At 38.9% G+C, this 13,766-nt stretch overlaps 1 pseudogene across 1 annotated transcript; it reads left to right on the forward strand.

Moving 5' to 3' along the window:
* The first annotated feature begins 11,560 nt into the window (after positions 1-11,560).
* On the forward strand, positions 11,561-12,324 carry LOC309801140 (small ribosomal subunit protein eS4-like; annotated as a pseudogene). The gene has a single exon. The product of its transcript is annotated as a small ribosomal subunit protein eS4-like (transcript).
* Positions 12,325-13,766: the final 1,442 nt, after the last annotated feature.

Below are 13,766 nucleotides of genomic sequence, written 5' to 3' on the forward strand. Positions count from 1 at the left end.
TTGATATTCTGTAGTTTCATTAAGATGGATCTAGATGTGTATTTGTTTTACTTATTTTGCCAAGAAACTTGTTGTGCTTCTTGAGGCTTAGGACTAATGTTTTTAATCAATGAAAAATCAATGAAAAAATTCTTAGTTTCTCTATCTTTGAATATTACCTCTCCACCGTTCTCTTTATTCTTTCTTATTGAAACCCCTAGTAGATACATGTTTCATCTTATATCTTCAAGGTCTCTTGATGTCTCATTTTTCCAACATTTTCTTTTTTTTTCAGTGCTTTCCTGATAATTTCCTCAGATTTATCTTCTAGTGTACTAATTCTCTTTTTAGACAGCATTTTTAACCTGTCTACTAATTTCAGTGTCTACACATTTTCATCTCTAAGAATTTTTTTTAATTAATTTATTTTATTTTTGGCTGCGTTGGGTCTTCGTTGCTGCATGCAGGCTTTCTCTAGTTGCAGTGAGCAGGGGCTACTCTTCTTTGCAGTGCACGGGCTTCTCATTGCAGTGGCTTTCCTTGTTGTGGAGCACGGGCTCTAGGCACGCAGGCTCAGTAGTTGTGGCTCGCAGGCTCTAGAGCACAGGCTCAGTAGTTGTGGCGCACAGGCTTAGTGGCTCTGTGGCATGTGGCACAGGGCTTGAACCTGTGTCCCCTGCATTGGCAGGCAGATTCTTAACCACTGTGTCACCAGGGAAACCTTCTAAGAGTTTTATTTATTTTTAAATATGCCTATTCTTTTTCAGAATCTTATGCTTTATGATATTATTCCTTCTTTTATGTCACTTTAAGCATATATATTTGATAGTCTCCACCTGATAGTTCTATTAATTGATGCACTGTCATTCATAAGGAATTGTTTCTCTAGTATTTGATAATTTCAGAGTGTGAGCTTATCTTCATTGTGGCTTTATCTATGGAAATCTTGCATACCCTAGGTTGAAGAAGTGTTCCTCCAGAGAGGTTTTGCATTTTCTTCTGCCAGCTGTGAGGCCCTAAATCATTTATATACTCTTCTCTCAGTTTAGGAGTTCCTAGCCAACCATTCATTTTCATAAGGTTTTTGTGTGCCTGGTGTTCAAAAGTAAGGAGTGGCTATCCTTGCTTTGAAAACATTTCAATAAAGAATAAAAGTCATTCAGCTGAAAGGTTCTCTGTAAAGAAGCCCAGTTTGGGCACTTCGTATAGGAAGAAATTATACCTAAAGCATACAATGCCATTGGCAAACTTCTAGTAAACTGAAATAAAACCAGATTTTTACTTTATCCAAATAGCCAAAGTTAGGGCCTGAAGTTTCTAATCCTCCTACCTCTATGACTGGTCATAAAGATAAGTTATATAATTTAAATCCATCGTACCTCTGGGCAATACTACCATCTAAGTTTTTGTGAGGATTAAATGGGATTGTCCATGAACAGTACTTAGCACAGTACCCGACACATAAGTACCCAATAAATGTTAGCTATTAATTTACCATCTAATTCTCAACAAATCTTGTAATTAGTATTCTTTCTGATACCTCATCTGACTGTCCTTCCTCTTCTAGCAGATAATAACATCTTCCATAGTAATCTATCACATGATTGAAAGGTTTTATTCTTTATGCTCTAATCACTGAGCTTCTTCTCTTCTACTGTTCCTTTGCCATTTATTGAATTTACTTTAAGAGAAGTACAAAAATAGACTCAATGCTAAAGGACTGACAGACACTGAGTATAATAGGAAAATTACTATAATTCTGGATATATCACAGCTTACTCCATTTGAAATGTCCAAGTATAATACTTGCTTTTATAATAAACTATTGTCGACTCATATTTGGCTAATAGTCCACCATGACCCTCGCGTCTTACTGGGTCTAAACATGCCATTCCCCTTCAGTCGTTTTTTTCACCACTATGTATTTCCTTCTGGTTGATCTGCGGTAAGTGTTTACATTATGTTCCACACAAAATAAAAGACTTCTTTCAGAGAACTGCTTCAGATGCCTATGAATAAGAACATCAAAAAGAGAAATCTTGCTGTACAGCAGAAACTAACACAACATTGTAAAGCAACCATACTCCAATGATAATTAATAAAAAAAAGAAATCTTTCAAATATAAAGTTTCATCAGCTTGATATCACAGTATTTTCTATGCAATTACATATAACTCTCAGCAATGATGCAGGGAATGTTACTGAATTATGTATGCGTATTATATGTCGATTAAAAAAAGATATTGCTAAAATATCCACATCTTAGATGAGTGAAAAATATATAAATCATCCTAGTGTTTCTAAAGTTTTGTGTTCTTTAGGTGTTTTGCGATGACTTCTTTGAGCAATTCCTCAAGATAATTTTAATAACGTCATCTTTGTAAATAAGGCTGCATGGGACAATAGAAAGATCCCTGGCCTGGGAATTAGGTGAGATGGATTACAGCCTGCTAACTGCTGATCTTCTGTGCAGCCTCAGGCAATTGATGTGTTCTTTTTGAACCTCAGTTTCCTCCTGGTCCATACGGAACTTTGTAGCTCTGATGTTCTAATTTGGCCAAACTTAGTTGCATCCTGGGATTTAAAAATCTCTTCACAGGGCTTCCCTGGTGGCGCAGTGGTTGAGAGTCCGCCTGCCGATGCAGGGGACGCGGGTTCGTGCCCCGGTCCAGGAAGATCCCACATGCCGCGGAGCGGCTGGGCCCGTGAGCCATGGCCGCTGGGCCTGCGCGTCCGGAGCCTGTGCTTCACAACGGGGGAGGCCACAGCAGTGAGAGGCCCGCGTACCGCACAAAACAAAGAAAAAAAATCTCTTCACAGCCCTGTGCTCATGCAGTGTCCGCTCCAGTGAGGTACTTGGGGTGCTCTCCAAGCACGCATGCAAGCTCCTTCCCTTGGCAGACTGCACCTGAGCTGTGTCTGTGTGATACCCTTTTGATCCATAGCTGTGCTGTCTGCTTTTGTGAGTCAAAAGAGTAGTTTCTGGTGTCTTCTGTAGATGTGCTTTAAGCTACTTGGAAATGCAACATTAGCAACCTCTGTTAATAAATACCTAAAGAAAGTATCTCAGCAATTTTGATGATGAAATGGCACAGGGTCCCAGAGATCACTTAGAAACCCTCCCTCCATAAACATCCCTCATTTTTCATGTAAGAAAACATTGCTGCAGCAGGTTAGATATGGAGTAAGACTGAAATCCAAATCACTTGTCTTGGAGAGAGTGGAATTTTCACTGAAGCATGCTACTGCTTCCAAATATACCACAGTGTCAATATCAGGGATTAGGCACTGATATAAATAGAAAATATAAAAATATGTTCACAAGGCTTTACGGTGGACAAGCAACTTAAACCTCTATTATTTCAATTGAGCCTCACTGCAAATTGCAGAAAGCTGACACTTGAAAGGGTTAAGTAACTTGTGTAAAGTCACTTAGCCAGGTGGTAAAAGAGCCAGACTTAGAGGCCAACTCCTCTGATCCTGGTCTTGTATGTTTCCTGGACTTAGCCCTGCCTTCCATCAAACAGGCTGATTACCAAGGAATGAAGTAGATCTTTCCACTGCCTCTGGCTGCTGAGGGATCAACCTGAAAAGGGTTGGTCCAGTTGGCAAAATACTCCAAGCTATTCACATGTTCTAATCTACCAAGATCAACACTATAATTAAGTTTACTTTTAGGAAACTTCTGAACAGGAAACCAATCAGAAGCCAGATATTCCAGCTGATTCTTTTCTTTTCTTTTTTCCTTTTTTGATTCTCTGAAATGGCTCATTTCTAAACATTTAGTCATATTAATATGCAATTATATGAATGTGTGGTTCACACATGCAAAATCACTAGATAAGCTATTTTTGATCCAAATTTTTTCATCAGATAATATTAACAATTCCTTATATTTACAATAAGGAGCTACAGCATCGTGGTTAAGCAGGAGAGCTCTAGTGGTCACATCAGGGTTCAAACCATGGCTCTGTAACCTCGTCACAGTTTTTGTTCATATAATGGAAATAAAACTGTAGCACATACATCATGAAGTCATTAAGAGAATTAAATGTTGTAATACCTATAAAGGGCTTAACATTGTACCAAGCACACAATAAGCACACAATAAATGCTAGGTATTATTATTATTATTTATATAGTGGAGTGTCATATTATTCTCATTTTACAAACCGAGATTCAGAGAGGTTAGTGATTTTCCTAAAGTCACAAAGTTTTAAGTGGCTTTATGGGAATTTATTTGCTAAAGCCTTATTAAACTCTAATTCGAAAAGATACATGCACCCTAACGTTCATAGAAGCACTATTTATAATAGCCAAGACATGCAAGTGCCCGTCAACAGATAAATGGATTAAGAATGTGATGTATATGTACAGTGGAATATAACTGAGCCATAAAAAATGAACTTCTGCTATTCTTAGCTACGTGGATGGACCTAGAAAATATCATGCTTAGTGAAATAAGTCAGACAGAGAAAGACAAGTGCTGGATGATATCACATATGTGGAATCTAAAAAATACAACAAACTAGTGAATAAAACAAAAAAGAAGCAGACTCACAGATACAGAGAATGAACTAGTGGTTACCAGCTGTTGGGGGGGAGGGGCAATCTCGGGGTGAGGGAGTGGGAGGTATAAGCTATTGGGTGTAAGATAGATTCAAGTATGTATAGTACGATGCGGGGAATATAGTCAATATTTTGTAACAACTAAATGGAAAGTAACCTTTAAAAATTGTATAAAAATTTGTTTAAATTATACAAATAAAATATTTTAAATAAGAATTAAAAAGTAAGAATAATACAAATGAACATATATGCCGAACAGAAACAGACTCACACCCAAAGAAAACAAACTAGTGGTGACCAAAGGTGAGAAGGATGGGGGAGGAGCAAATTAGGGGTATGGGATTAAGAGACACACACTATTGTGTATAAAATACATAAGCAATAAGGATATATTGTACAGCACAGGGACTTATAGCCATTACCTTGTAATAACTTTTAATGGAGTATAACCTGTAAAAATACTGAATCATTATGCTGCAGTGATTACCTGAACCTAATATTGTAAATCAACTATACTTCAATAAAAAATAAAAATTAAAAAAAACTTATTAAAGATGAATTCACATCAGGCTGAGAGCAAAAACAAGAATGGGGGAGAGAAGAAGAGGAATGACAGACTGGCTGGGTGGCAGGGACCCCTGAACGACCACATGACAGAGCTCTGAGCTGAATGTTGCCAACTTCATACTTTTGCTATATTTAATAAGTGACCAGTCTGTGCCGCCCTGCTTTACCTGAAATGGCTTGGTTTTCCCTCAAAGCATGACAACCACAGAAGAATCAGATCAAACAGAATGACACATTTATTAAGATAGCCTCTAGGCGAAAGGCCAGCTGTGTCTAAGCCTCTACCGTGTGACATAAATCTGTTTAAATTTGAGAGCACACCAGTCATGTGGACGCAAACTTCTTTTCTTAAGGGTTAGGAATACTCTTAGCTGACAGTAAGAAAGAAGTCCACTGAGTTATCAACTAAATTACCTACGGCATTGTTGTTGTTCTTTTAATTTTCAATCCATCTTGGACTGGTCAATACTTTGTTCAACAAGTCTACTGTTGCTGGTTTAACAACAATGTCAGACAATGTACTATGGAAGTATCTAAACCCTTATTCTCAATTTCTGTTCTTATCTCTTTACAGAGCAGCAAGAAACAGTTTGTGTACTGACACATACTTCTAACATTTTGATAAACACTGGCATAAATAAAAGGACAGTTATTATCAAGTTCATGAGAAATTCAGAAGTGATCCCAGGGTTAATTTGGAGGCTCCATGTCATTAAAAAAGACCCAGGCTTTTTTTTTTATTATCCCATTTTGCCAGCCACAGGATACTGGTTTCTATCCTCAGGCTTGTAATCTAATGGCCAAAAGCTCTCTGAGGCCCAGATAGCACCTCCTCACTCAACATCATCCAAAGCAGGAAGAAAAGAATGAGAGCAAAGGGGCTTTCACCTCATGTGGTTCTGTATTCACTCAAAGAGGAATATCTTGTCTAGAAGGTCTAGAAGCACCCCAAAGATCCCCCAACTCATCCAGAACTGCCCCTATATGCAACATGCAAAGAAGAATGGGATCTCTGGTTGAATGAGGCCAACAAGGATCCCGTCCCTTGAGGCTCCATAGCACATTGCCATATGAACAAAGCCAGGGACTTTGGCAAGGAAGAAACAGGAATGGCTGTTAGGTGAGAAAAGAAGTGTCTGCCCCAGAAATCTTAGCTGTGTCCAGACCACAGGAGGCTTAAAGAAGTCTGCCCTCAGGGGAAACGTGGCTTTCTGCAAGGATAAAGTAGGTGATCAAATTTTTTAACGTGATATAGCTTCTTATCCACTAGAAACTTCTGGAATTCAGAAACAACCAGAAGGCAGATCTCCCATCCATTACCTCCCGAGCAGATTTTTTTTTAACTTCGTAAGTCTCCTTTTCCTTGTTTTTAAAAGGGGCTTATAACAGGACTTTCCTCAGGGATGTGTTATGAGGATTTTAAAAGTTAATAGAAAGCACTTAGAAAAGGTCTTGGCATGTGGCAAGCTCTAGATAAACCTCACCTTACTGTTATCGCTAAGTGATTATTGAGACTAACTGTGAGTTTCTACATAACCCAGGGTCAGTGTTAGAAAATCCTGAGGGCTTGAGAGTTTGGAGGTACGTAGGGCAGTTTCTGGGGCTCGTTTCACATAAACACATGATAAGGAAGGACTGACCACGCAGAGAGAAATTTTATGGGCAAACGTGTGACTTCTGAAAGAAGAATATCAAGGCACTCACTCTGAATCAGTGGAAACTCAGGAGACCCAAATTTGTCTTAGAGTCCAGCAAAACCCAGTGTGAAATTACAGGCCCTTACTTGCTTCCCCTAAGTCACTTTGGGGGCTTATTTGAAGTTCCATGAAGAGCTGTGGAGCACTAGAACTGTGATCTGCCCTTAGCGGTGGTGCTGAGGTTGTGACTCTGTGCTGTCTACTGGCCAATGAGCTATTCCAGGAAGCTAGAAATTCTGGAATGGCCCAGAGGACCTTTCAAAAGCTGCTGACAGGAACAACTGGGAGTTACCACAGCCAGCAGAAAATGCTGCCTGGAGTTACTGCGTGCAACAATATAGGGAGGAATGGCCACCAGGAGCTGGGGCTACTGGCCTCTCCTATCATTGAGGGCCATAAACCACAAATTTCTAAAAGACAGTTCTGGAAACTGCCAATGGAACTGATTCTTATTATTCAAAGCAGCAGACCCTAGGTCGGAACTGGAGATCTTATCGCTCAGAAATGCTTACCCTCCTCACCATCAGTTCAGGGGATCGAAGTGCTGGTAATTAAATAGCAAACTGTAGAGGGAACAGCATGGGCTCAGAGTCAAAAGACCTGGACCTGAGTTCTGGATTTTTCATTCTGTGACCTTGCTTAAGTCCCTTAATCCTCTGTGTTTCAGAGTATTTAATAGATTAATATATATATGAAAATGCTTTATAACATATAAAGTACCAAGAAAATTTAAAACATTGTAATCATTATTTTTTCAGTACGTTCTTAAATGAAGAGGAAAGTTAACAATTTTTCACAAGAGAAACTGAAGGGAATAGAGCCCTAGAAAAACTGAGTGGGGTCCCAAGCCAGTTTGAGAGACCCTTAACAGGAGCCTCGCTGAAAGTTCGGGTGAGGTTTGGAGAATGAGAGCCTCACTAATGACTAGGATCAGATTCAAATTTGTAATCTCAAGTCCTTGAGCTTCTGCATAGATGTGGTACGAGTTTTCAGTTGCTTAATGGGCTTGAAATCCCATTTTGTTTCAAATGGACAGAATGTTTCCTGAAGAGGGTTTTTTAGAAAAAAAAAAAAAACTTAAGCATAACATATCTGTGGTTGATCTTCTGTCAGTATAGTCCCTTCCAAAGTTCCCTGGGGAAACCAGAAGGCAGCAATACTCCAGCAGCTGGGAGAGAAGGACACATTACAAGATGTGATCACAGCTGCTGTGTTGAGTCAGGACGCCCTTTTGAGATGTGCAGACTGGTGCTTCTGTGAGGGCAGCCGTGCTCTCCACCCTTACCACTAGTCTGGAGGATTTCCTGCACACATCCAAGTAGTGACTCTACCTACTTCCTTGGGCACCGTCTTCTGTTCTGGAAACTAGTGGTGCTTCTGAAAGACTCCATCTGCCTATCCACTTTGAGTTTCCACTGCACTGGCATCTGGGATTCAAAACTATTCAATCTACTGTCAACAGAGTGTTTCTTTAAAAAGAGAGAGAGAGAGAAAGAAAAAGAAAAACAACCACTCAAGAAGTGAAAGAATCCAAACACTATCTAAAATGAAACAGAGAAACAGCATTCTTTCTGTCCTGTTTTTAAATAGAGCTTTCCATGCCCCACGTGTATATGCTATAATTAGAAAGTGTGTTGTAGAAAGGGTGTTATGATCACCCTCTAAAAATCTTGTTTTGTAATACTGACTTTACCATATGATATTAATTTGGGGAAAGAAAAAAACAGGAAAGCTGCTACAGCACAAAGAGGTCTACAATGCAGTTCTATGGAGTATCAGAGGTAAAAGGAATAGCTAAAATAATAAGTATAATGTCTATTAATGTTTTTAGGCATGAAAGTGATGAAATTTAGTTTAAGTCCACATTGACTCTTTTCCAGACTATTGTAATAGACTGAATTGATTATACCATTCTTTCCCTCCTCTGATTCAATCTCCAGAAATCATTGCCCTGAATCCCAAGTCTGCTCGTGCCCTTGTTCTGGTCAGAATCATTTTTGTAGATGCTCACCACCTACAGAACTAAGGACTGCCCCCAAATTTGGAATCCAAGCCACCTTCAGTCATTTTCTTCAGAGGTGATACTGCCTGCCCCAGGATGTGTTTGAAAATCTTTGGGGATTCTTTTCAGTGGTCAAAATGCCATGCAGCACTGATGGCTTTAGAAGGCTGGGACCAGAGATGCACACTCCCTAAGATGACAAAGACCCATCCACCCCAAAAATCCAGTAGCATACCCATTGAGAAACTCTGAGACTAACTTTTCAAATTTCCCAACTTTATTTTCTACTCCTTCCTTTGTCATATCCAACTCTGCAGCCACCTTGACTAGTCCCATCTCTAACCTCAATTGGTGTACCCACAGTGGTCTCTAGTCTGAAATGTCCTTCCCAACTCAATGATCTTTGCCATTCTCAATCTTTCAAAACCCAGAATAAACTATTCCCATCCTACAATCAACATTAATTTCTCCATTTCTGTGGTCCCACATGACTTTGCTTATACCTCTACATTTATTGTATTCTGCCTTATATTATTGCCATTTTTATTACTCTTATCTCCACTACCAAATAATACATTTCTGGAGGACAGGACCTGCCTTATTCAGCTTTATATACCTTGAACACTAAACACTGACTTAGTGCCTGGTACTTAGTAGATTTGTTGAATTTAATTGAATTACACTCATTATTTGTATTTTTTTCTGTCAAATGTATGTGAGAACATTCTAAATTTTTTAAACTACTAGTGGATTTAATATGTAAAGTCTTATTTTATTAGTTCTTCCTAGGGAAAAAACTGTTTGAATAACTTGAAAAAAATGGTTGGTTTCCTGCCCCTGTAACTGAGACAGGGTTAAATCCTTTTAAAAGAAAGAGCCAAAAGGATTTAGTCTCTCAAAAGTCACAAGTAAAAGGAAAATATATTTTTTGTGTGTTACCCACTGAGATCTTTGTGTACACATACCTCCCCAAATGACTAAACTTTACAAATTTCACTTGACTTTAATTCAACTTTCCAAAAAAAAAAATTTTTTTTAAGTCACCTTTGGACTGGGATGAAACGTGGAAAATTTCAACTCAAAGTCAGATTTTTTTTTTCTAGGAAGCTGTGAGCAAATAAAAACAAGGTTTGGTGGTAGCATTTTACCCATCTACCATAGACGGGTCACTGCCAGCACCATACTTGTTGATGAGACATTTGGCTAAAGGCCTGCTGCAGAAATACAGTCTGTGACTTTATTTTGCTGGAGATTTCATCTGTGAGGATTTTCTTTTCCAGTTACAAAGTTCTCCCAAGAGGGACATGGCTTCTTTTTGGAAACCTGTGAAATGTTGGCAAGTCTTGCCCTGTTTACCATGGAAATTTGTACTTGGATAGAATTACAGTGTATGACCTGGTACAAACATAGATGGATGTCTGATGCCTGCTATTTTCTCTTCATATTGATTTGAAAATTATAAGTCATAGAATCAGATCAAATAACTTTGATCTTTCCAGTTCATTTGTTCACCGTGGCATACAGTCATACCTGTATAGACTTGAGAATAGATTGGCAGAACATATGTTACTATTAAAATTTATGGGATTGGTTCTAATTAATCTACAGAGAGTTGCCTGACAAGGGAGTAGACTATTTGTAAGCATGGATGATTTAATATTGGCTTATCTATTGTTTTTTTCTTAGGAAGTTCTAAAATATCATATGGCTTCAAAATTGCATTGATGGGTTATATTGTTTTTAATGAGAAAGAAAAAAATGAACTAGTCTTGCCTGTAAACAGAAATGATCTGCTTTCCTCTAAATAACTTTAAAGCATCTGGCCCAGAATTGTGTAAGAAATTTGTTTTTATGTCTTTGGGAAATAGTTAACAGTCTCACTCAGGACCTCGTCACTTCTTTCCAGGATTACTGCCATAGTTTCTAACTTGATCCTAGACCACGGTTCTCGCACTCCACCCTCAATCTATTTGCCACACTCCTATTGGCACTGTCATTCAAAAGTCAGATCTGATCACCCCCAATCCAATGGTTAAAACCCTTCAGAGGTTTCAGGAGTGCTTTTAGGAGAGAGTGCCAAATTAGCATGGCATGCAAAGCTCTATCCTAGCCTTCCCCCTTGCCTCACACTACTCTCACTCGATAGTCCACTGTACACGTCTCTAAGTTTTCACTCAGTTGTGCCTCTCTGCCTTTGAACCAGCTGTTCCCAAGCATATAATGTCACCTCTGGAACTCCCTGCTCTATCCATGGCTTGCTCCTATTCATCTTACAGCTCACGTGCTACTTCCTCCAGAAACCAACCCAAATTTTCTCATTTAGCCAGGGTAACGCCCACGAGTGTTCCTGTAACACTTGTGCTTATCTCCAGAATGGCAGCTATCACACCACATTGCATTTTAATAGCATGGAAATTCCAAGAGACCACATTTTATCCAGAGCCTAACAAATATCCTGGCATGTAGATGGTACTCAATATAAACTGATCAAATTGTGAATGAACAAAAGGATGAATGAAGGAAAAAAATGTTGAGGTTTACATTATACTTGTTTTTCTGGTTATACTTTGGGACACTGATAGTCTTGAATTTGCCATTTTGAAAGGCTCTCAATGATCAGAAATTATTTTTTCTCTTTTTACCACTTTGAGAAAACAATGTAAATTTAAGAACCAAGCTGACTTCAAAGAAAGTTCAGGCAAGCTAAAAAGGATTGAAGAATGGTCTTTTCATGGCTAGCACAGCCATGACTCATGATCCCAAGAAACATCTGAAGCACGTAACAACTCCAAAGCATTGGATGCTGATAAACTGACCAATGTGTTCGTTCCTCGTCCATCTACCAGTCCCCACAAGCCTGAGAGAATGTCTCCCCCTCATCATTTTCTAAGGAACAGACCTAAGTATGCTCTGACAGGAAATGAAGCAAAGAAGATCTGCATGCAACAGTTCATTAAGACTGAGGGCAAGGTCCAAGCTGATATAACCTACCCTGCTGGTTGAATAGATTTCATCAGCCTTAACAAGACCAGAGAGAATTTCCATCTCTCTATGACACCAAGGGTCACTTTGCTGTTCGTTGTAGTACACCTAAGGAAGCTAAGTACAAAGTGAGAAAGATCTTTGTGGGCACAAAAGGAATCCCTCATCTGGTAACTCATGATGCTCATACCACCTGCTACCCTGATCCCCTCATCAAGGTGAATGACACCATTCAGACTGATTTGGAGACTAACAAGATTACCCATTTCATCAAGTTTAACACTGGTAACCTGTATATGGTGACCAGAGGTGCTAACCTGGGAAGAACTGGTGTGATCACCAACAGAAAGAGACCTCCTGGTTCTTTTGATATGGTTCATGTGAAAGATGCCAAAGGCTTTGCCTCCTGGCTCGCCAACATTTTTGTTATTGGTAAAGGCAACAAACCACAGATTATCTCTTCCCCAAGGAAAAGGGATCCACCTCACCATTGCTGAAGACAGAAATAAGAGACTGGCAGCCAAATAGGGTGAAATCATCTCTAGATTATGTGATTGAAAAGGTCTTTGTACTTAACTGAAGATTATATGACATGATTAAAAAACTAAAATAAGAATGGCACAAACCATTTAAGAACTTAATATTAATTATTAATACAATCATCATTCAAATGATTTTGTGACCCTTTGCACTGTGTACATTATATTGACCAACCCCGAGCATCTAAAATAAAAATGTCAACTTTAGTTTGTGATGAACAAATTGCCTTTAGTTATTCCATAGATAGTGGCAACTATCAGGATAAAATCATTTTAAGTTCACTTGAATATAAAAGAATTAACATAAGTGATCTTCTTTAGCATTTTTGGTAAAAAGTATTTTATTAACTTGAACCAGCAATAGGGTTTACAAATCCCCCTCAGAATTGAAACAATCTGCTTGCAGGATTTGTGACTTTTCCACTTGTTTTGTTTCATTCCTGCATATGCATTGACAGTTCAAAAGCCCAGTCTTTAATTCTAGTGGCAATAAACTCAACTCCAGTCCAGAACTTGTACTACCTGACATCTTCCACCCAGTCTCCAAGGGATAAAAGCAGTGTTTGAAATCAGCTTTCTATGTAAAAAAAAAAAAAAAAAACTACAGTGTGATATGAAATGCAACAGAATTTTTAGCCCCCAAAATACATCCCTCCCCACCTCCTGCCCTTACCAGTCAATATCTGAAACTACTTTAACAAACAGAAACACACGGTATGAGGGAATAGTCTTAAAATGTCAAAGAGATTATTCACTGATTTAAATTCACACTGCCTATTATGTTTCCCTTTTTGCCTTATTTGCCAGGAGGCTCAGAGCCAAATTTATTATTCAGTTGTAGTAAAACTTTTCTATTTCCTGCTTCTGTTAGAAGCCCCATCACCTTTTCTATATTTTGTGGATTAATGTACCCTCAAAAAATCCTATGTTGAAGCCCTAATCCCCCAGTGTGGCTAAATTTGGAAATAAGGGCTTTTAAGGAAGTAATTAAGGTTAAATGAGATCATAAGGGTGGGGCCCTGATCCTACAGGATTAGTATCTTTACAAGAAGAGACACTAGAGAGCTGGCTACTCTCCATCTCTCTCCCTCCCTGCATACACACCAAGGACATGCGAGGACACTGCAAGAAGGCAGCCAGGAAGAGAGCTCTCACCAGAAACCAAATGAACTAGGACCTTGATCTTGGACTTCTAGCCTCCAGAACTATGAGAAAATTTTCTGTTGGTTAAGCCACAGTTATGCAGTCTACAGTTATGCCCAAGCTGACTATTACATATACGATACATGTCTTTTCTTTTTATCTGACTCTTTATTGCTTACCTGGCACCCAGTCTCTCATCCCTGGTCACCATAAACTCTGCTAGGCTGCATCTCCTGTCACCCACCTACCAGTTATGAAAACTTTGAAAAAATATTTCATTAACTGAAT

The sequence above is a fragment of the Mesoplodon mirus genome (genome assembly GCF_964341445.2).
Source record: "Mesoplodon mirus genome assembly, chromosome: 3".
Classification (NCBI taxonomy): domain Eukaryota; kingdom Metazoa; phylum Chordata; class Mammalia; order Artiodactyla; family Ziphiidae; genus Mesoplodon; species Mesoplodon mirus.